The 23,010-nt window shown below is 43.4% G+C and overlaps 1 pseudogene; it reads right to left on the bottom strand.

Annotated features, from left to right (window-relative positions):
- Positions 1 to 6,238: 6,238 nt before the first annotated feature.
- LOC144782945 (uncharacterized) lies at positions 6,239 to 13,435 on the bottom strand (annotated as a pseudogene).
- Positions 13,436 to 23,010: the final 9,575 nt, after the last annotated feature.

The following is a 23,010-nucleotide window of genomic DNA, read 5'->3' as shown; positions in this document are numbered from 1 at the left end:
TTGTTGAAGTCTCGGTTTTCACTAAATGAGGAGGAGCGCGGCAGAAAGAGAGGGAACAATTAATTAATTAATTAATTGTGGGTTTCTAAAGCGCTAGAATCGACTCCCGAAGGGGTATCTCTGCGCTGTAGACCGCTGGGGAACCCGTCCTGGCTTTCCCTGTGAGATGGTCCCTACTGGGTATCTCCAAGGTGAAACCAGGCATCCCCGGCGTATGTGGGGGGCCGTTGTGGAGATGAGGCAAGCTAATGCCCAGAGTTGCCAAGTGTGACCCCTGGTTAGAGTAGGCACTGAGGCGAGCATTATCGAGTCCGCTGACCCTGGTCCACGACCCTGCCGCGTCGGGGATAGAACCCTGGTCCCGGGCCGTCCTCTGCTTCCGGGTCTGCCGTCTCTAACCAGTGAGCCACACCACTCCACAATGTGAGCGTCAGGAGCACTGGACACTGTCCTTGTCGTCTCTGGGGAGGAAGGAAAAGCCAGAGTACTTTTCCTCCTCTGCCTGTTCAGCCCATTCCTAAAAGCCAAGTTTTAACTATCGGTCTTGGCAATTTCTGCCATCCAGGAGACATGTTTGAAATAAGAAAGTAGGGGAACGGTCTCTATGAAATTAAAAAAGTAGTGGCACGCTGTGCCCTGCCGATCCCGCCCCATGTCCTAGATGTATCTTTTTGTAATACGCTGTAGCCACTTTCAAATAACATGTCAATATTGTCTTTTGCCATTGGAATCAAAACGGAAGATGACGGACCATCGGAAGATCCTATTCCATTGGCTTGAAATGATTTATGAACCTGTTTTTGCGGCTTACGTTTTGTGTTTTCTATATAGTACATGTTCCTAGTTCGAGAGGCAGCATTCCATGCCATTCCACTCCATCCCATTCCCATTGCATTTGATGCACCCCTATCCTGCCCAACTTACTGTAAGCTACTGCTAACTGTGATTATTTTCCTTGTTTTCCTTACACTGTGTCAGGAGTCATTCTATCTTTATGCTGAATCATAAGCTACTGCTGTGATTTCCAGAACTACTCTTTATGGGGCGTTCGATATGTCATTGCTATTAGACTGTTGCTCCTTCATTTTACTTGCTCTTTTCCTAAAGAAGTCTTTAATGGGTTCTTGCTAAGGATAGGTTAGGTCCTTTAGATTAAGATAGGCACTAACACGCTGTTATTTTGTCTGCTTATTCTAACCAAATGTTCTTGATATTTATGTAAACTGATTTATCTGACTAGCCTGAATAAAAGATAAAAATGCAGACTAATCTCTTCATGAGAAAATAAAACTTTTACAACGTCACCAACCTCTCGTCATTGACTGAACATTAAATGCTGAAAGTTGATGATTATTTTAGAGATGTATTGGGGAATGCTCCATTCTACAATAGTAGCAAAGATTCATCAACCTGAAGAGACGTGGAAATTGGAGAATCTCTCTGTAAGGTTCAGGGTGGAGCAGTGTATAAAAATATTATGAGATGTCCGTGCTCGCAATTCTGGCAGCAGGGGATAGGTTGAACACCCTGAATGAAGCTATAAAATATTATTAAAAAATCTTATTTGAAAATCCCAATTCCTGAATCCAATGCCCAGAACTTGAAGATCCAACAATAAAGTGGTATTTGGAGGTGGTTGCCGTTTTGAAGGTGTGAGTGTTAATAAGGAAAATACATTGTGGTTGTGTCTTTCTTCTGGTTTGAATGTTTAATTACAATGAGTGGATAAGCAGAAATAGTCAGCAAGTGGTTGGGAAAAAAGTGTTCGAAGATTTCAGACTTGTCCTAGTCGAAAGATACAGCGATAACAAAATAATAATTAAAAATGTGTTTGCAGAAATTTTAAGGTGTGATGTGTGAGGTATCATCACCTACACCAGTGACATAGAGTTATCAAGTTTTGTTGTGATTGATTAACATTGATTGGTGTTAGTTAACCCTATTTGCGCAAACAGGGGTAACTGAATTGATTTGGGTGATTTCATGCTGGTTGAGATTTCACTTGGGGTTGTTAAAAATATTCTTGAATGTTTGTTTGGGAAACTTTATTTCTGTTGGAAGAGAAAACAAGACCGAGTTTTTGAGTTTATTTATAAAACTTTGTGAATACGAAGAAAAATATAAAGCAGGGTGAGCTGGTGTGAGGAGTGAGGTTGTGCATCACAGTGTTTCGCGCTGGGAGTGGTGTAATTTCGCGCTGTGCTTGGTTTGTGATGTGGCAGTGGGGATTCGAGCCCTAAAAGTGAATGCTTTATTTGGAGTTGTTATTAAGAACTGTGAAAAAGGAATGTAATTCAATTAGTTCAACAGGAAGTTGACGTATACAGAACAAAATTATAAGATTTGGTTCAATTGTGTTGTTTCAAATGTACTTGTCATTATGAAATGTTTAAGGGAAATTAAGAATTTGGTGAGAGGGGATGCTACAATTCCAGTATGCAAAGAGGAAAAGGGACCTCTTGAGGTACACCTGCCTATATCATGCCCACTGAGCATGGATTAAATACATGTGCTTGGCTTTGCCAATAGATTAGAATCCCAGAGAAGGAGGGTACATTGAGCTTTCCTAAATAGGAGACATTTAACACTAGAGTTCTTCACCATTTGAAGGGGAAATTGTACAAAATGAAGCTGCCACCTAGACCCCTTCATCCAGAAACATGTAATGCTTTGGAAAGAATTGCCAAGGAGAAAAAGAGGGAAAAGTACTAGAGGAGGACTAAAAGGGCAGTGAAAATAATGTGAATGCCCGATGGGATGAAGAGTGGTGTAGATAGAGAGGCTATTATAGAAAGAACTAGATTATATCCAGTACTTACCTCAGAGGCTGCTAAGAAAGAAAAGGACAACGATTCCTTAAAGAGAGAAGGAAATGAGTCAGATACCGATTCAGGGGATGAAATAGTGGAACAAATGTTAACTTCGAGACCCCCACCACATGCAATCCCTGCAGAGCAAAGTGAATCCAGCTCTAGTATCAGCTCAACTACGCGATCCACTCCAGCACATCCAGGTGCAACCCTAGAATGACCCTTACAAGTATTGCAGATTACCTCGCTCATAATAATGCAACCACAAGTTACTGTTCCAATAGTGACTACTACAATTGCAGTGACCAGTATAGCGTGAGGACCCTTTGTTAATGCTCGATCTGTAACAAGGGTGATAGAAACAAGACCTGAGACTCAACTAGTTGCCATAGGTTTACCCACCTCAGGATTTGCCCCAACTTCCCAGAACTCACAGATAGCTGCCCGGAAGCCACCATTAATGGTGCAAGCCCCATTAAATGGAGAGATGTTAGTACTCACAGCCCCAGTATCATCAGTAGTATTAGTTGCGCCTGAGGAGGGAAATATATACCAGCCTGGTTTGATGATTCAGGGGATCTAGTAAGACAAAGATTGCTGGAACACCTGAGAAATCAGAGGTTGAAAAAGAGAAGCCCTTAAACGTTTCTCAGCTAAAAGTCAAACAGTAGGACATAATAAGGAGATGTTTGGAGTTGGAGCACATAGAACAATACCAAAGGAAAGAATGAATGTACTTGTGCAAAAAGGTTATGAAAAGAGCAGCCTTAGTTCATGACGAATAAACTAAACTAGCTCAAAAATATGGAAAGGATATTACGTAAAAATGTGAACTTACTAGGAAGCTCTAGGGTTCAATTGAATGATCCAGCATTCGAGAATATGAGGATTACAGGACTGCATTTTCATATTATAGAATTAGTCAAGTGCATTCGTAGGTGGAGTGAGACTGAAAGGTTTGAAACCAAATGGGCTATAAAGCCTGAGAAAAGAAAGAGGGAAGCAGCTATTACAGGGAAGCAAGATGAAGGAAGTGGGGGCAAAGTGACCCTTTACTCACTGAGTTAAATAGCTGGAGGAACTTATGTACATGTTCCTTGGAGTCAAGGTGATTTGGCAGCATTGATTTTTCGAAATTGAGAGAAAAGCCATGCGGTGGTACGCACAAGTCAAACAGCTTATACAAATTTGAAAGGTGTTGGGGGAAAATGTAAATACGTTTTTGACATTGTGGTGCTTGCTGATTTATGGGCTGAATGTAAGACTTCTGTACAATGGCCCAGAGAGGAACCAGCTAGAGAGGCTGGGACAAATTTGTCATCTTTTACGGTGATGTAGAAGTATGAGGCAGTTATTAACTTTTTGAAAGGCAGAGTACCTCCGAAAGATAAGATTTGGGACAAAATTAAAAGAATTTCATAGGAGCCAAAGGAGACTGTACATGAATATTTTGAGAGAGTGTTGCAAGTGTTTCAGCAGAGCAGTGGATGTGAATATCCTGAGGAGAAGCATATGGCGATTTTTGTATTTCATTTTGCTTTAGGGCTGAAGCCAAATATCTGTTTACACATAACTCAAAGCGTGATCTGTTTGCAATATAAATCACTAGATGAAATCATGAGACGTGCAAATACTGCAGTGATGACTTAGACATAAAGCAAAAAAGGATAAAAGAGAAATTCATGTTAGCACAAACAAACCTGTCTCAGAAAGGATTTCAGAACACTTCTGTTGTAGGCAAATCAAGGAAACATACAAGGAGTTGCTGTGCCACAGTTTGGTTTTCAGGGAAATCAGGGAAGGATGATTGTGTCACAGGGTAGAGGTAGAGGTGTTCCTGTGGGTACAGAATCCAGATCAGAGATGGCTGCTATGAAAAAGAATACTGCTTATCACATCTGTCATAGGGTTGAACATTGGAAGAGGGAATGTCGATATAATCCTGACAATAGTTGAAAAAATGTACATATGCCGTGAGGTATGCAAACTCAAAATGTGCCCCCACAATAATTGCAAATTTCGATGCAGGGACAGGCTCCAATAATGGCTGTTGCACCTGCACAAATGGGAAATCAGGTTTAATTGAAAACAAATGCCAAAAATGAACACAAATTCATTTCAGAATGCCATGCTACAATTTCAGAATCCAAATTAGAATGCATTCCAACAATTCCCGTTATTTGAAAATGATGGTTCTGGTTCAGATAATTCTCAATGACTGTACCTGAGAGGGGAGGAAGATGTTGGATTTGGCGCAGTCTTAGAGGTAGAACAGAGTGGCCCATATGTAGATACAGAAGTCTATGGTCACCCGTATAATTCTTTATTGATACCTGGTGCTACTCTTTCCACTATTAGAAGAACGGACGTCCCAGACCTGCCTCTCACAGGGAAAACTATCCAAGTTTTAGGAGTAACAAATAAACAAATCCAAATCCCAGTTTCTGAAAAGGCTCCAGTAAAAATAGGCTCATTTAAAGAAAGCACAACTTTGTTGTTTGTGTTTGAAGTCCTGTGAACCTGCTAGGAAGGGATTTGCTGTGCAAGTTAAAGTGCACTATCTACTGTACACCGGATCGTGCAGCATTCCAAACACATGATGAGGATGTAGATTTTCAAATAATTAAACGAGTGGTCAAGACAGGAATATTCCCTTTGCTAACCACTAATGAAGTGTCATGGCTATCCCTCTCTCTAGCACCACTGCACTATAATGCAATGTTGTCTGAGAGTCTAGCATAGGTTTTGTACTGGAAGGGTACCCTTCTAGTACCCAAAAAATACTATGTCTAGACAAATGTGCAACCTTTCCTATGTCGGATGAGTGTTGTACCAAATACCAATTAGCTCGGATTTGAAAATCCTGAAAAGGATTTTGATTCAGGTCTGCATTATAAAACTTAAGCAAACCAAACACAAAAATTCTCTAAATCTGGTCCTAATAATCTGATTAATTTTTTACTTCCTTTGGAAAGAGTACTTTTCAAATTCTACAGTGAGAGGTAGACACCTGTATAAAATAAATCTGAGAAATGCTATTTTTGGCTAGGTTTGTGCTGCATAAATACCACAAGCACCTTCATACAAAAGAAGTGGTCTGCAACAAGGTTATACTTTGCATTCAGATAAGCTTACCAAAGTGTGCTTCTACTCCCATACTCCTGACTCACTGGGACTTGCCCTATTTTGAGGTACAGAGCATTATCTGAAGCTGTTTGACATGGTGACCAGTGGCAAAAGACTAAACAAAACTGCTTAAAGGAAAAATGTTCAAAGAGTATGTGTCAACATGTAATTTTATTTATCAAAAGCACATATTTAGCCCCATAGGGGCCAGGATACCAAACATGAGTAAAAAAATCCAGAAAAAAAGTCCAGGAAAAAAGGAAGGGATAAAAGGCCAGACCATTGCAACCAGAACAAATGGCTTAACGAAAACCAGCAACTTCGTTGTTTGATTCTAGATTCGGAGTTTTCTTTAGTCCTCTCCTAGCATTGCAAATCTTTATAGCCAGCTTCCTTCTCATACTTCTGTTGTCCAGTGATGGCCAGCCGTTGGCCCTGCACACAGACTTCATAAACTCTGGAAAAACAAAATAACATACATCAGTATCATGTTATCACCACTATTTTTGAATTTTAATATGGCTGGGATGCCTTTCAAAAGTTTCAGTTCCATTATTTCATATAGAGTGCCAGATGAGATATGGTTAGGGTTACAAGGGTTCATAAGTGAAATATTAAGTGCACTTGGTCAAAGAAGCATAGGTGAGAGCAAGGCATTGATGAAGAGGGGGGCATAATGTGAAGAAAGAAAAAGTTTGTTTTTGAACTTAAGAGTGAAGCATCAAGTTGTGGATTCAGGAAATCTGTTGGAGTTTCAGGAAGAGGACAGAAATGTCCACCTTCAACAAATGTCTTAACTTTTGTGCAATGGAAAGCCTGATGATAAAAGGCTGGGTCCCCATCAAAACTTCAGATAAAACTTAGGGCAGCAGGAGTGGGCATGGCTCAGAGCAGGGGTACTCTTCTGTAGCTCAAAATCTGCACTAAATGTGAGAATGATAAAAGAGCAAACGTGACTGACAACAGAAATTGAACACAAAGCGCCACCACACAACTGTTGGTTAGCCCCTGGTCCCTAATGACTGTTATAGCCCTAAGTAGCATTTTTTTGAAAACAGTCGAAGAAACTAGCTTAGTGAACAGAAATCAAAATTGGAGCTTACAGTCAAGAGCTAGGAACAGGACCAACTGATCTAATTATTAGGAGAGTTGAACAGGTCTAAATAAAAGCTGCAAGCACAGTATTTTAGAAGTTCAGTTTGCTATCATGCATTCATCCAGTTTAAGCCCCGCACCTGGACCTATAGATTTACAAATAAAATCCCAACTCAAGGCTTTGTGCCAGATTTGCATGCCATTTGTAGCACAAACTCAGCACAAATTGTCAATAAATTATAAGAAACCCCCATTGTTCTTCTTGCAGACATCTGTTAAGTAATGATGGAGTCATCGTACAATTATATGATACAAGACCACATATGCAAAGCTTTGAAACAAAGTATAATAATGAATTTTCACCATCCAAGATCGGTTGAATGTTAATTTGAACATTTGTAATATCTTACCAAATAATGCATCAACTATCTCCTCATCAAGGACAGCTGTTCCAGCACGAGCCTTCGTTACACCTTTTGTATTTAGCTGATACCATTGAGAAGAAAACCTGCACTGTCCAGAGCTGCCTTGGCTTCCTCCAAGAGGGTGTGCAATTTTCTCTTTGGAACAAGAACATCTCTGAACCGTGAAGGATCATTTGAGTCCTTCACCAACTGACACAATTATTAACTATTTGCCATCATGTTAGGATACATTCTAAAATATATATATATATATATATATATATATATATATAGGAAGATACAGCTAGATTCATCATTGAAAAATCGGCTCGCAAAGGGACAGATTCTGAGAATCTGGTCCTTTGCGAGCGCAATTTTTGCATTTGGGATTCATCATCCTAAATGCAAAAATCGCTATTATAGAAATCGCAATTTTGCGAGGAATTGCATTTAAGGAATCTCTATTTGAGATTCCTTAAATGCAATTCATGAAACATTTAAAAATTGCGAATTCGCAATTTTGGGCCGCTATTTACCGCGAAGTCAAACCTCGTGGTAAATAGCGGAAACTTAGAAAAATGCACTTAAGTGCATTTTTCTAAGTTGTATGTTACACACACACATGTCCTTGGGACATGTGTGTGCGTAACACCAGCGTCCAATATCATTTCAGGGGTGCAACAGGGTGTCCTTTGGACACCCCTGCACCCTTGAAATCGCAAACTCAAAATGCGAATTGCTAATAGCGATTCGCACATTGATATGTCTTCCCATTCATTCCTACGGGCCTTTAGGTCCATAGGAATGAATGGGGAGTTATTCCTTATTTGCGATTAGCAATTAGCTAATCGCAAATAAGGAAGCTGTAGGAATCGCAAAATAAATTGCGATTTGTACATGATTCCCGTTTTGCGAGTCTGTAATAGCGATTCCTTAATATTCGCTATTACAGACTCGCAAAACGGGACTTTGATGAATCTAGGGGAGAGTGTTTTTTTGATTTGGCATCTATACACGGCTACCAATGTAATATTTGCTAGGTTAGCTCCAGGAGAATAAACAAGCCATATTTCAAATCATTGCATGCAGAAAGATTTCAAAGTCTTCATGCAATGAAATCTACAATGTTTGTCCTATATCAACTTTAACTGTGCTAAAGAGTGGCAAAGAAAACAAGTACCTTTTGTACAGTGAATGATCGACTGCATATTTTTGATGCTGTTGTATCTGTTAAGTTCCTTGAGTTGGTCAAAGCAGACATGGCAGCTTGCACATACTCTAAAGCCAACTCCCTATTGCAAGTGCCTTGCAACTGTGCTATAATCAAATAAATACAGTTGTTAAAGGCAGCAGATAAATACAATATTCACGTAACAAGCATACTTTTGGCAATGCATGTGTTTCGATGGAAAAAAGGATTATTAATGGGAATTTGTTGCAGTTTACTTGGGAAGGTAGAATATCAAGCACGTACCTTTTAAGTGTTAGTTTTCAGCTTGTAACAGTACACACTCCTCACAGGAACCAGGGCCAACAGGATAGCTTCATTTTGATTAATTATAGCCAAGGAGTTATATACAATTTCCTTAGAGAGAAAGCAAATCATAATTAGGCCATACAAGTGGAAATGCAATTTCGTAGGTACCTTAAAAAAAAAAACATTACCCCAGTGTTGAATGATGGACTTTCCTCCGTCATCAATTGAAATGATTCTTCGTTGTCCTGAGGGGGGAAAAGAAAAGAAACCATTAGGCCCTCATTTATACTGAGCATGTCAAACAGGTTTCCATTTGTTTATTCATATTTCAACAGGTAGGTATATTTGCCTTATTGTTGAGGGAATGTATGCACAATATTAATTCTATGTTTTAATAAGTATCTATGCTTTTTGCAGAGATAACATGTAGAAGTTGTGGTTTTGGCACCAAAAGGCATGTTACGTTAACCAAGAAAAAAAGGCTGGCATACAGGCTTAACAATATGGACATGTGTATAATGGCAGCACTCATTCATCTTTGTTTACATTATGGTCAAGGCTTTAGTTGCTTGCAAATGGGTCATCATGGCAAGGGGTATGGTTCACACCCACAGGAGTTACTGCAGATGGAAAGTCACTGTAGGCGAAGCTGTGTGACTGTGAGCCGTGAGCTACAAAACCTTGTGGTGTCGAGGTTACCATACATTTGGGATCTTGTTTGCAGGGTCTAGTTGGCGTTACTGCATTGCTCGAAACAGCCAGCTCTTGTGCAGGAAATAGTTCTTTCGGTATTAACTGGTGACATGGAGAAAATGAGGCATGTTTTTGTCCATGATATTTGGAATTAAGCGGGGACTCCAAGACAAGTTCATTTTCACGTTCTACTGCATCATTTCTACATGTGGATTTTGGCTAAAGGACACTAGCCATCCATGCTAAAAGGGCCAGGTTTTCAAGTTTCTGCAAATTCATCCGTGACCTCGCATCACCAGGCTGAGAAGCCGTGCTTTCGGCATGAGCTTGGTTACCAACTCTTATATAATCCAGCCCACTCTGCTTGGCTTTTTTGTCCCTGCATCTTTTCTCTGCAATTTCTTCCTCTTGGAGTTCACGTAACACCCTCTTAAGTTTTCCAGCGCTTCCCCGATGGCCAGAGTCCATTATCAACTGCTTTTCCTCCTGTGCCCTTTTTATTGGTCTCGCCTTTGGGACCTCATACGTTTTTAGTTATGCTTTTCATTATTATAGAACTGAATTGAGAAGTACTTATGTAAATTGTTATTTTGTACTTGTAAACCGCAGGGTATATATGTATAATACAGAGCAGCAAATTCAAGTTGCAGAGAACAGAACAGAAGGATTGGGATGGTACAAACACAGGGCAACAGCAGCTGGTATAAAATGTTTATGAACAAAGATTTTCTGTATTCATATAAATATGTCAATATATTCCTATGTGATCAGAATGTATTTTGAAAATAAATTGCATACTAAAAACATATGTATTGATTAATAAAATAAATTGATGCACTTTAAGCAACCACTAAACTTAAGGTTTGGTAATCTGCTTGAATTCCTTGTGTTATTTGTGGTGCTGCTACAAACTAATACTGTTTGATACTGATGTGGTGGTGTTTTTGTGGAAGGTGGTGCTTAATGGTGTATGAGCTGTTTCCATTTACTGTGACCGCGAGTGAAAATAAACGCACTGCAAGGGAGTTGCTATGGAAGCCAGCTGAGGAGGATCAAGCTGCAGACAGTTCCTGAACTCACATCTTCACTTCGGATAAGGCAGCACAGCAGACCGCTATTCCTGTTGAAAGCCCCACCCTAACATGCCACATATTTCAGAACAGCTTAAGGTAAATTGCAACTGTGTATAAAGGCATCAATATCACAAAAACATGGCTCCTCATTACAAGGGGCCCAGTTGTGGTGATGTTAATTCTGCACAGGGGAGTTAATACCAGTATTCTCTTGGTCTCCAGGGGTGCAGAAATGACTGGTATAACAACTTGAAGTCTCAAAATATAAAAAAACTAGCAATTATTGGGGGAATTGGTAATCCCATGTCTGATTCTGCTGGCAATACCTAATTCTGCCTTGCAGTTTTCCTGCAGAAGAAACATGAGTTTTAAGAGATAACTCATAATTCCCAATGGGCTCTGACCCAGTGCGGGTGACTAATGTAAAAGGCCCTCTGCTGTGGAACAATCAGGGTTGGCTGGGCTCTGACCCAGGATGGGTGACTAATTTAAAAGGCCCTCTGCTGTGGAACAATCGGGGTTGGCTGGGCTCTAACCCAGGACGGGTGACTATTCACGGAAGTACGGCGTCCATGCCAAATCTGGACAGAAAAATTGAACCAAACCACCCTAAACCCTTGCCAACCCCATTATAGTTGCCTTGCAAATGTGCTATAATCAAATAAATACAGTTGTTAAAGGCAGCAGATAAATACAATATTCACGTAACAAGCATACTTTTGGCAATGCATGTGTTTTGGTGGAAAAAAGGATTATTAATGGGAATTAGTTGCAGTTTACTTGGGAAGGTAGAATATCAAGCACGCACCTTTTAAGTGTTCGTTTTCAGCTTGTAACAGTACACACTTCTCACAGGAACCAGGGCCAACAGGATAGCTTTTATTTTAATTAATTATAGCCAAGGAGTTATATACCATTTCCTTAGAGAGAAAGCAAATCATAATTAGGCCTTACAAGTGGAAATCCAATTTCGTAGGTACCTTAAAAAAAAAAAACATTACCCCAGAGTTGAATGATGGACTTTCCTCCGTCATCAAATGAAATGATTCTTCGTTGTCCTGAGGGGGGAAAAGAAAAGAAACCATTAGGCCCTCATTTATACTAAGCATATCAAACAGGTTTCCATTTGTTTATTCATATTTCAACAGGTAGGTATATTTGCCTTATTGTTGAGGGAATGAATGCACCATATTAATTCTATGTTTTAATAAGTATCTATGCTTTTTGCAGAGATAACATGTAGAAGTTGTGGTTTTGGCACCAAAAGGCATGTTACGTTAACCAAGGAAAAAAGGCTGGCATACAGGCTTAACAATATGGACATGTGTATAATGGCAGCACTCATTCATCTTTGCTTACATTATGGTCAAGGCTTTTGTTGCTTGCAAATGGGTCATCATGGCAAGGGGTACGGTTCACACCCACAGGAGTTACTGCCGATGGACAGTCACTGTAGGCCAGGCTGTGTGACTTTGAGCCGTGAGCTACAAAACCTTGTGGTGTCGAGGTTACCATACATTTGGGATCGTGTTTGCAGGGTCTAGTTGGCGTTACTGCATTGTTCGAAACAGCCAGCTCTTGTGCAGGAAATAGTTTTTTCGGTATTAACTGGTGACATGGAGAAAATGAGGCATGTTTTTGTCCATGATATTTGGATTTAAGCGGGGACTCCAAGACCAGTTCATTTTCACGTTCTACTGCATCATTTCTACTTGTGGATTTTGGCTGAAGGACACTAGCCATCCCTGCTAAAAGGGCCAGGTTTTCAAGTTTCAGCAAATTCATCCGCGAACTCGCATCACCAGGCTGAGAAGCCGTGCTTTCGGCATGAGCTTGGTTACCAACTCTTATATAATCCAGCCCACTCTGCTTGGCTTTTTTGTCCTTGCATCTTTTCTCTGCAATTTCTTCCTCTTGGAGTTCACGTAACACCCTCATAAGTTTTCCAGCGCTTCCCCGATGGCCACAGTCCATTATCAACTGCTTTTCCTCCTGTGCACTTTGAAGTAACACCTGTTTTAGACCCTCTGTTGTTCCAGAATAGCTTGCAATTAAGTCTTTAAAAATATTTTTAATCGTAAGACACTGTTTCTTCACTAAACAAACAAGAGAAAAAAAATATATTTATATATAAACTTCAAAACAGATATAAGAAGACATTGATCACTTACAATATATCTCTGCGCACTAGCCAGAATATATAAATACACCGGTATTGATATTAAAGGACAAATGTACAATCTATCCATAACAAAGTAATTTTTTCTTATGAGACAGTCAATACACATTGTAAGCCTGAACTTTAACCTCCTGAAAAAAGTTGTTTAAATAAAATAGTTTATCCAAAAATGGTTGCCTTATAGTAGTGCCACAAGCTAAACGTTTCAGCCCTTTTCATAAGTGTTACATTTGTTCCTGGCATATGTGAGGACATGCATGTTCATTTTTATTGACCAATATTGGATTCATTTATTCTCAAATGTAGGTTTTTACTGTATCAGGTTGGTAATTTGTGCCATTATCCTGCAGTAGCAAACTTAATATAAAGCTTTACTTATTGTGCTTACCAGATGATTGGAAAAGAATCATAGATTTAAAATCTCTCTCTTCGGTGACTGGCCGACCAGTTTCATCTATATTTTCGACCAGCCATTTACAAAGAACTTCACCGGGATTGTCCAAAAGCAGAAAGTCACCATCTTTTCTAACACACACAGAACGATCGCAAGTGAAAAATAGGACGTTGAATGAAACCATGATTCTGTCCTGCTAGATATAAAATCAGGAATTAGTTTGTGTCTGGTTTAAGTTTCAGAGGTTTAATACAAAGCATATCAAACTGATTCACATATTATTTGATTTGAGAAAAGCGTCCCAAAAAGTACACGGACCTGGTGCAATTAACATCTAATATGCGTCGATTTTTTACTACAAAGAAGTGTTTAAGCATACAATGAAGGCCATTGAGGAAATTGCATGATTATCCAGTATGTGCTAAAGGGATTTCAATTCATATGATATAATGGTAGGCAGATCCCTATGGAGCTGCAATAATCTGGCTAAATATGCCTCTTCACTCCGTATGTAATTATTCCACATACTGTCACAACGTGGTAGTAACAACGCATACCATTACTCCACAAGTCGTTACAACGGCTTGGAGGGGGGCGCTGGATGTTGGAATAGTAAATGGAATAGTAAAATTTACTATTCCTACTCCAGTCTGTGAAGACTTTAGGGAAGATGTTGGATTTTAAATCCAACATCTTCTCCTCCCCTCCGCAAGTCGTTGTAACGACTTGCGGAGTAACGGTACGCGTTGTCACAACGACCACGTTGAGACAGCATGCGGGGTCACGGATGCGGGGTGAAGGTGCTTTACCAATCTGACTCATTGCCATGATGCAGAAAGCAATGAAATTGGTGGTGCTTGGTAGCGCAATACAGCTGTGCACAGCATAAACCATGCTCCATCTCATCCATTCTATCACATGCTTCTAAGAGTAGAAAGAGACCACTGTGAGCCCTACAGGACTACGGGAAAAGACTTCTGATGCTGTTTTCTGTGGAAACAAGCATTGGCATAGCCAATAGGTCTCGCCTTTGGGACCTCATACGTTTTTAGTTATGCTTTACATTATTATAGAACTGAATTGAGAAGTACTTATGTAAATTGTTATTTTTGTACTTGTAAACCGCAGGGTATATATGTATAATACAGGGTAGCAAATTAAAGTTGCACAGAACAGAACAGAAGGATTGGGATGGTACAAACACAGGGCAACAGCAGCTGGTATAAAATGTTTATGAACAAAGATTTTCTGTATTCATATAAATATGTCAATATATTCCTATGTGATCAGAATGTATTTTGAAAATAAATTGCATACTAAAAACATATGTATTGACTAATAAAATAAATTGATGCACTTTAAGCAACCACTAAACTTAAGGTTTGGTAATCTGCTTGAATTCCTTGTGTTATTTGTGGTGCTGCTACAAACTAATACTGTTTGATACTGATGTGGTGGTGTTTTTGTGGAAGGTGGTGCTTAATGGTGTATGAGCTGTTTCCATTTACTGTGACAGCGAGTGAAAAGAAACGCACGGCAAGGGAGTTGCTATGGAAGCCAGCTGAGGAGGATCAAGCTGCAGACAGTTCCTGAACTCACATCTTCACTTCGGATAAGGCAACGCAGTAGACCGCTATTCCTGTTGAAAGCCCCGCCCTAACATGCCACATATTTCAGAACAGCTTAAGGTAAATTGCAACTGTGTATAAAGGCATCAATACCACAAAAACATGGCTCCTCATTACAAGGGGCCCAGTTGTGGTGATGTTAATTCTGCACAGGGGAGTTAATACCAGTATTCTCTTGGTCTCTAGGGGTGCAGAAAGGACTGTAATAACAACTTGAAGTCTCAAACTATGAAAAACTAGGAATTATTGGGGGAATTGGTAATCCCAGGTCTGATTCTGCTGGCAATACCTAATTCTGCCTTGCAGTTTTCCTGCAGAAGAAACATGAGTTTTAAGAGATAACTCATAATTCCCAATGGGCTCTGACCCAGTGCGGGTGACTAATGTAAAAGGCCCTCTGCTGTGGAACAATCGGGGTTGGCTGGGCTCTGACCCAGGACGGGTGACTAATTTAAAAGGCCCTCCGCTATGGAACAATCGGGGTTGGCTGGGCTCTAACCCATGACGGGTGACTATTCACGGAAGTACGGCGTCCATGCCAAATCTGGACCAAAAATCGAACCAAACCACCCTAAAACCTTGCCAACCCCATTATAGTTGCCTTGCAACTGTGCTATCATCAAATAAATACAATTGTTAAAGGCAGCAGATAAATACAATATTCACGTAACAAGCATACTTTTGGTAATGCATGTGTTTTGGTAGAAAAAAGGATTATTAATGGGAATTTGTTGCAGTTTACATGGGAAGGTAGAAAATCAAGCACGCACCTTTTAAGTGTTCGTTTTCAGCTTGTAACAGTACACACTCCTCACAGGAACCAGGGCCAACAGGATAGCTTTCATTTTGATTAATTATAGCCAAGGAGTTATATACAATTTCCTTAGAGAGAAAGCAAATCATAATTAGGCCATACAAGTGGAAATGCAATTTCGTAGGTACCTTAAAAAAAAAACCATTACCCCACTGTTGAATGATGGACTTTCCTCCGTCATCAAATGAAATGATTCTTCGTTGTCCTGAAGGGGGGAAACAAAATAAACCATTAGGCCCTCCTTTATACTGAGCATGTCAAACAGGTCTCCATTTGTTTATTCATATTTCAACAGGTAGGTATATTTGCCTTATTGTTGAGGGAATGAATGCACCATATTAATTCTATGTTTTAATAAGTATCTATGCTTTTTGCAGAGATAACATGTAGAAGTTGTGGTTTTGGCACCAAAAGGCATGTTACGTTAACCAAGGAAAAAAGGCTGGCATACAGGCTTAACAATATGGACATGTGTATAATGGCAGCACTCATTCATCTTTGCTTACATTATGGTCAAGGCTTTTGTTGCTTGCAAATGGGTCATCATGGCAAGGGGTACGGTTCACACCCACAGGAGTTACTGCAGATGGAAAGTCACTGTAGGCCAGGCTGTGTGACTGTGAGCTACAAAACCTTGTGGTGTCGAGGTTACCATACATTTGGGATCTTGTTTGCAGGGTCTAGTTGGCATTACTGCATTGCTCGAAACAGCCAGCTCTTGTGCAGGAAATAGTTCTTTCGATATTAACTGGTGACATGGAGAAAATGAGGCATGTTTTTGTCCATGATATTTGGATTTAAGCGGGGACTCCAAGACAAGTTCATTTTCACTTTCTACTGCATCATTTCTACTTGTGGATTTTGGCTGTAGGACACTAGCCATCCCTGCTAAAAGGGCCAGGTTTTCAAGTTTCTGCATATTCATCTGTGAACTCGCATCACCAGGCTGAGAAGCCGTGCTTTCGGCATGAGCTTGGTTACCAACTCTTATATAATCCAGCCCACTCTGCTTGGCTTTTTTGTCCTTGCATCTTTTCTCTGCAATTTCTTCCTCTTGGAGTTCACGTAACACCTTCTTAAGTTTTCCAGCGCTTCCCTGATGGCCACAGTCCATTATCAACTGCTTTTCCCCCTGTGCCCTTTGAAGTTATGTTATGTTATTTAAATTTATTGTGCGCACAGCTACTCCAGCCAAGGAGCGTCCCGGCGCATAGACAAGGAGGAACATAACACAACAGGAAAAGATAAGAGAAAATGGGGGCAGCTAAAACAAAAAAAGTTTTTATTGCTCTCCGAAAGGTCATAAGGTCCTCTAGCAAACAAATTTCGACCGGGAGAGAGTTCCAGATTGATGCAGCTTTTACACTGAAGGAGCGACCCCCCATGCGGCTGAGTCTGAATCTAGGGACTACAGCAAGGGCCTGGCCCTGAGAGCGGAGGGTACGAGTGGGGACATAGAAAGAAAGACAGCTGGACAAGATTTCAGGGCCTATACCTCTCAAGATCTTAAAGGTCAAACAGAGGACCTTAAAGAGGATGCGCTTCCTCACTGGGAGCCAATGTAGGGAGTGAAGGACACTCGCCACCGGGCAAAATCTGGGCAGACAATTGCTCTGGCCGCAGCGTTTTGAACCCGTTGCAGGCGAGTTAGCTCAGCCTGGTTGGCCCCAGCCAGAAGGGAGCTGGCGTAATCCAGGCGGGAGATGATAGTTGCCTGGATCACCAGCTGTCTGGTTGGGGCATCAAAAAATTTGAGTATTGGTCTTAAGCCTCTCAACAGACCAAAGCAACAGGCTGCTGTTTTTTTAGTATGTTCTACAAAGGTAAGGCCCGCATCCAGCCAGACCCCCAGATTTTTCACCTCCGACACCGGGGTCGGGGTTGGTCCCAGCTCTGGAGGCCACCATTGGTCACCCCACAGCTCCACTCCCCTTCCGACAATCATTACCTCTGTTTTGGTGGCATTAAGCTGGAGACAGTTCCCTGTCAACCAGCTTGCCACCGCCTTCAGTCCAGCCTGGAACCTGGGGGCATCATGTTCCGCGTCCCCGCTGAGAGTGACCGCCAGCTGTGTGTCGTCGGCATATGAGACCAGGGTAAGGCCCCACTGCCTGGCGACATCAGCCAGCGGTCTCACATAGAGATTAAATAGCGTGGGACTCAGCGAGGACCCCTGCGGAACCCCCGTGGCCAGAGGCTGGAAGTTGGACTTGAAGGGAGGATGGAAACACAGAAGGAACGATTGTCTAGGAAGGAGCGGAACCATTGCAACGCCTGGCCACCAATACCAGTCTCCTCGAGCCGATGCAGGAGGATGCTGTGGGATACCGTGTCGAAGGCGGCGCTGAGATCTAACAGTATCAGCGCCGCCGTCTGACCTTCATCCAACCTCGCACGGAGATGTTCCACCATCACAAGAAGAGCCGTCTCCGTGCTGTGTCCAGCACGGAAGCCATTTTGTGTGGGGTCGAGGGTGTTGGTCCGGGCCAGATGTTCTGACAGGGCCAGATTGACATGGGCCTCTGTAATCTTTGCCGGCCAAGGTAACAACGAGATGGGCCGGTAACTTTCAGGCTTAGACGGGTCCAAGGAAGGTTTTTTTAATAATTGGGGACACCACCGCCTGCTTCCACTTAGTTGGAACTACACCCGACTCTAGGGAAAGGTTGACAAGGGCACGCACGGCAGGGCGCCCCATAAAGGTCTGATCTCGAAAGAGAGCAGGTCTTACTGGGTCAGATGGAGATCCAGATTTAACTTGCAGCGCAAGTTTGTCAAATACTTCCGAAGTGAGAGGGGGGAATGAAAACAAGGTGATTTGATGAGGTGTCCCGTTGGAACTTCCCAGACCGATCCCCGTGCTAGGGAATGTCCGATAGATTGCTTGGACTTTTCCCGAGAAGTAAGAAGCAAGGGATTCGCAATGGGAGATGGAGCTCAGATGTTTTAGACCCTCTGTTGTTCCAGAATAGCTTGCAATTAAGTCTTCAAACATATTTTTTTTTTTGTAAAATTTTTATTTATTCAAGATTTTAAGTAGAAAAGCGAGGAAAGAGCAAGAAGAAGAAGAAAGAGAGAGAGGAAAAGAATAAAGGAACAGGCGACAATCCGCCACATATCCCCACACAGGGGGTGCTGAAAATATTGCTGTAGAAACCAAAGTTATATAACAGAAGATGGCACACTTTGCTGTTAGATGCCCATGGCAATGTCCTTGTTCGCCAACCAGTACCGATTGGAGGGTGCGCCAACTCCTTAGCAGGTGACCAAAAGTTCACAAGGGAAGGGGGGGTCCCCAACCAGGATCACAGTTATACAGGAGTGCCACGCAGGCCATCTCCACATGCGTAGTATGTCGCAACTAAGAGTAAACAACAACCCCACCCCAACACCCCTCAGACCCCCCAACCCCCCACCCCCCACCCTTCCCCCGGTGGCGGCGACCAGCATCCATTCAGAACAACGTCATACATGTAGGCGGTTAAATTTGAAAGAGGTGTAATGCACGAAGCGCTGAGGGGCAAACCGCAGAAGGTAGACCTCGAGATAGAAATCTAACCAAGGGACCCCAGTTAAACATGAAATTTTTAAAATTCCCCAAAAATATATCTGACATTCTCTCCATACTCAACAGTCGCCACAACCGCGCGTGCCATAGCGAGACGGCCGGCGCAGACGGGTTTTTCCAGGCGGCTGCCAAAGTCAACTTGGCCGCCCCCAAACACAGCCATACCATGCGTTTATCAGCTCTAGTCTGATGTTCCAGCAACGGGTCCCTAAGCCCCAACAGCACATACTCTATTGAATTCGGAATCGGATAACCCAGCACATCCTTAATGTGGGACAGGATCTCGGACCAAAAAGGTCGGATGGTGGGGCAATCCCACCAAATGTGGCGGAAATCACCCAACATACCGCAGCCCCGCCAACACCTATCCGAGGTAGTCGGAAAGATCCGATGCAACTTAGAGGGGTATAGATACCAGTCAAACAAAAGCTTTAAGTGAGCCTCCCTGAGGTCTGTTGAATGATTATGTGCCGCCACATCCCGCCAGAGGCTCCTCCACTCGCTGTCAGAAATGTCCCTACCAAGGGTAGCCTCCCAGTGGTCCATGTAACGAGGGCGGGGTGATACTGCGGTGTCCAGTAACAACCCATAAATGAAGGAAATCGTCCCCTTCATCGTGGACGTGCGGAGAATAAAAGCCTCCAACTTCCTCAGCGGTCTAGTAGCGGCGTTCTCCACTTCCGTCGATGTCGCCCAGTGTAAGAGTTGAAGGTGTCGAAAGCGTTCAGTGGGCGGAACACCATAATCTCGCATACAATTTTGAAAGGTGAGAGGTGTCGCACCATGAAACAGGTGAGTAAGGGCTCGGCAACCACCCTCCCTCCAGACGCCAAAGGGTCCGTCAGTCAAGGCTGGAGGGAAAGCCGGGTTGAAATGAATAGGAGTAAATGGAGATGGGAAGGTAGTCCACCGGTCATCACCACTGAGTGTGTCCCAGACCTTTAATACCGTGCTGGTTGGAGTGCTAATATATGCATTCCTGGGTCGGTCAGCCTTGGGTTTCCAGGCCAGATCCCAAATGGATCTTCCGGCCACACACCGATCCATATGGAGCCAATGCTTTTCTGAAAGCTGTTGGGACCATTCCACTAGTATCCTCAATTGTGCCGCTTTATAATACATGTGCACGTCCGGGAACCCCACCCCCCCCTCCGTTCGTGGACGGCGAAGCACTGCATAGGAAAGTCGCGCCCGGCCGCCTTGCCAAACATACTCCAACATCAGAGTCTTAAGCCGACGGAAATAGTCTAATTCCACCGGTATGGGCAGTGCCTGGAAGAGATACAAAAGTTTCGGGAGGAGGACCATCTTGAGCGCGTGAATCCTACCCAACCATGAAATGTACTTCGGCTTCCACCTCTCTAGCTCTGCGCGTATCGCCGTCAACATCGGTGGAAAGTTGGCCGAAAATAGGGTGCCTAGGGTAGATGTCAGACGCACTCCCAGATACAGCAAGGATGAAGTCGACCACGACAGGGGGGTGATCGCTCGAAGTCGGAGCACCTCCTCGGGAGGAAGAGTCAAGTTCAGAATATACGATTTGTCGAGGTTGACTTTGAATCCCGCCGCCATCTCAAAGTCAGAAAGCACCGTATGGACATAGGGCAACGATAGCGCCGGATCTCTGATCGAGAGTAGCACGTCATCCGCGAATAGCGAAATCTTATGCTGTTCACCTGAGAAAGGGAGGCCCAAGATATGTTCGCTCTCCCGAATCGCAAGAGCCAACGGTTCAATAATTAAAGCAAAGAGGAGTGGGGAGAGAGGACATCCCTGACGCGTTCCACGCGAGTGACGGAAGCGCCCGGATCTATGGCCATTAACCATCACCCTAGATGTGGGGTTGCTGTAATTAGCCTCAATCATTCTTATGAAGTGGGGTGAAAACCCAAAGGCCTCCAGGGTGCGATGTAGAAAGCCCCAATCGACGCGGTCAAAAGCTTTCTCCGCGTCGAGCCCCACTAATACCGCCGGGATATGAAATCTATTAGCCTTCTCGATCAGATGGATCACGCGTCTCAAGTTGTCATGAGTTTGCCGTCCTTTTATAAACCCGGACTGGTCCGGATGCACCAGGGTCGGCATCAAGTCCTGTAATCTCCCTGCGATTATAGACGAATATAACTTAGCGTCTAGGTTGAGGAGCGCTATCGGGCGATAAGAAGAGCACTTGGTATGATCTTTCCCCAGTTTGGGGAGGACGGTGATCAAGGCTTCGGTCATAGTCTCAGACGTTCTTCCCTCCGACGCCATGTTATTAAAGAGGGAGACCAAGTAATCACAGAGGTCCGACGCAAACGTCTTGTAAAACAGGGCAGTGTAACCGTCTGGGCCCGGAGCCTTGTGAAGTTTCAAAGCCTTGATGGCGTCCAGTACCTCCTCCCTAGTGATGGGGGAGCACAGCAAGTCATTCCATTGTCTGGAGACCTGAGGTATCGGGAGACCATTCAAAAACGCGGATTGAGCCTCTGGGTCAAGGGTGTCGCCTGAATAGAGATCAGCGTAAAAGCGGCCAAAAAGAGCCGCCTTGTCTGCATCCCTCTGCTGCACAGAACCCGCGCGGTCCCTTATGCCCCCAATATAGTCCTTCTCGCGCTTATCGCGAAGTTGCCGGGCCAAGTGCCGCCCCACCTTGTTCCCTTGAGAGTAGGAGACGCGTCGGAGGCGTAGGAGGGTAAACTCAGCCCGGTTGTTATAGTGGGCCCTCAATTTCCCTCTCACCGCCGTCAACGGTCGGAGGGTCACCCTAGATGGGTTTGATTTGTGTGCTTGTTCCAAAAGAGCAAGCTCCGCCTCCAGGGCCTCCCTCTCCTTCCTCCGAAGCTTATTGAGGTTGGCATTAAGGGCGAGGCAGGTGCCCCGCAAGGAGGCCTTGCATGCATCCCAAGTGACATATACTGAGGTATCAGAAGGCGGGTTAAGTGCCATGAAGTCTCCTATAGCCCTCCGCAGCTCCTTACAAGACACCTCATCCCGTACCAACGCCGCCGGGAAGTACCACTTTCGCCAACCGTCCCCCCCAACATGCCACTGCAGTCCAAGAACCACCAGGCTATGGTCAGATACCGAGAGCGGAAAGACACTGGATAATCGGACATCCCCCCTGAGGGCCTGACTGACAAAAACATGATCTATACGGGAGTAAGAACGATGGACAGAAGAAAAAAATGTATAGTCCCTAGTATGCGGGTGTAAGAAACGCCAGCTGTCCACCAACCCCAAAGCATCTATTTGTCGTTGCGTTTCATCCGAAAAAAACCCAGAGTCTGCCCTGCGTGCCCCCGAACTGTCCATGTCTCTGTCCCACACCATGTTAAAGTCCCCCAAGAGGAACAAGTGCCCCTCCACGAAGTTCGCCACCCTGTCCAGCAACTCCTGTAAAAAACCATTCTGTCCAGCATTAGGGGCATACACAACCACAAACGTACACTGTCGACCATACAATGACCCCTTCACCATTAGCCAACGACCCTCCTTATCACCGCTCACCCCCAGAGGCTGAAAGTGAAGAGACGCCCTGAACAGGAGGGCCACCCCCCTATGTTTGGTGGACGCTGATGCCCTATAAATGAGGGGGAATTGTCTGTGTTGAAGTCTAAGTTCATCTTTCCTAGCTAAGTGGGTTTCCTGGAGGGCCACCACATCAAGATGGTGATCCGACAGGTACTTCCATAGCTTCTGGCGCTTCTGCGGGGAGTTGAGACCTTTCACATTCCAGGTTCCTACACTAATAGGCATAGTGATGTTGG

This window comes from Lissotriton helveticus, chromosome 9 (assembly GCF_964261635.1).
Source record: "Lissotriton helveticus chromosome 9, aLisHel1.1, whole genome shotgun sequence".
NCBI classification, from domain to species: Eukaryota; Metazoa; Chordata; class Amphibia; order Caudata; family Salamandridae; genus Lissotriton; species Lissotriton helveticus.
The sequence above is the reverse complement of the archived record's forward strand: the minus strand, read 5'-3'. Positions and strand labels throughout refer to the sequence as shown.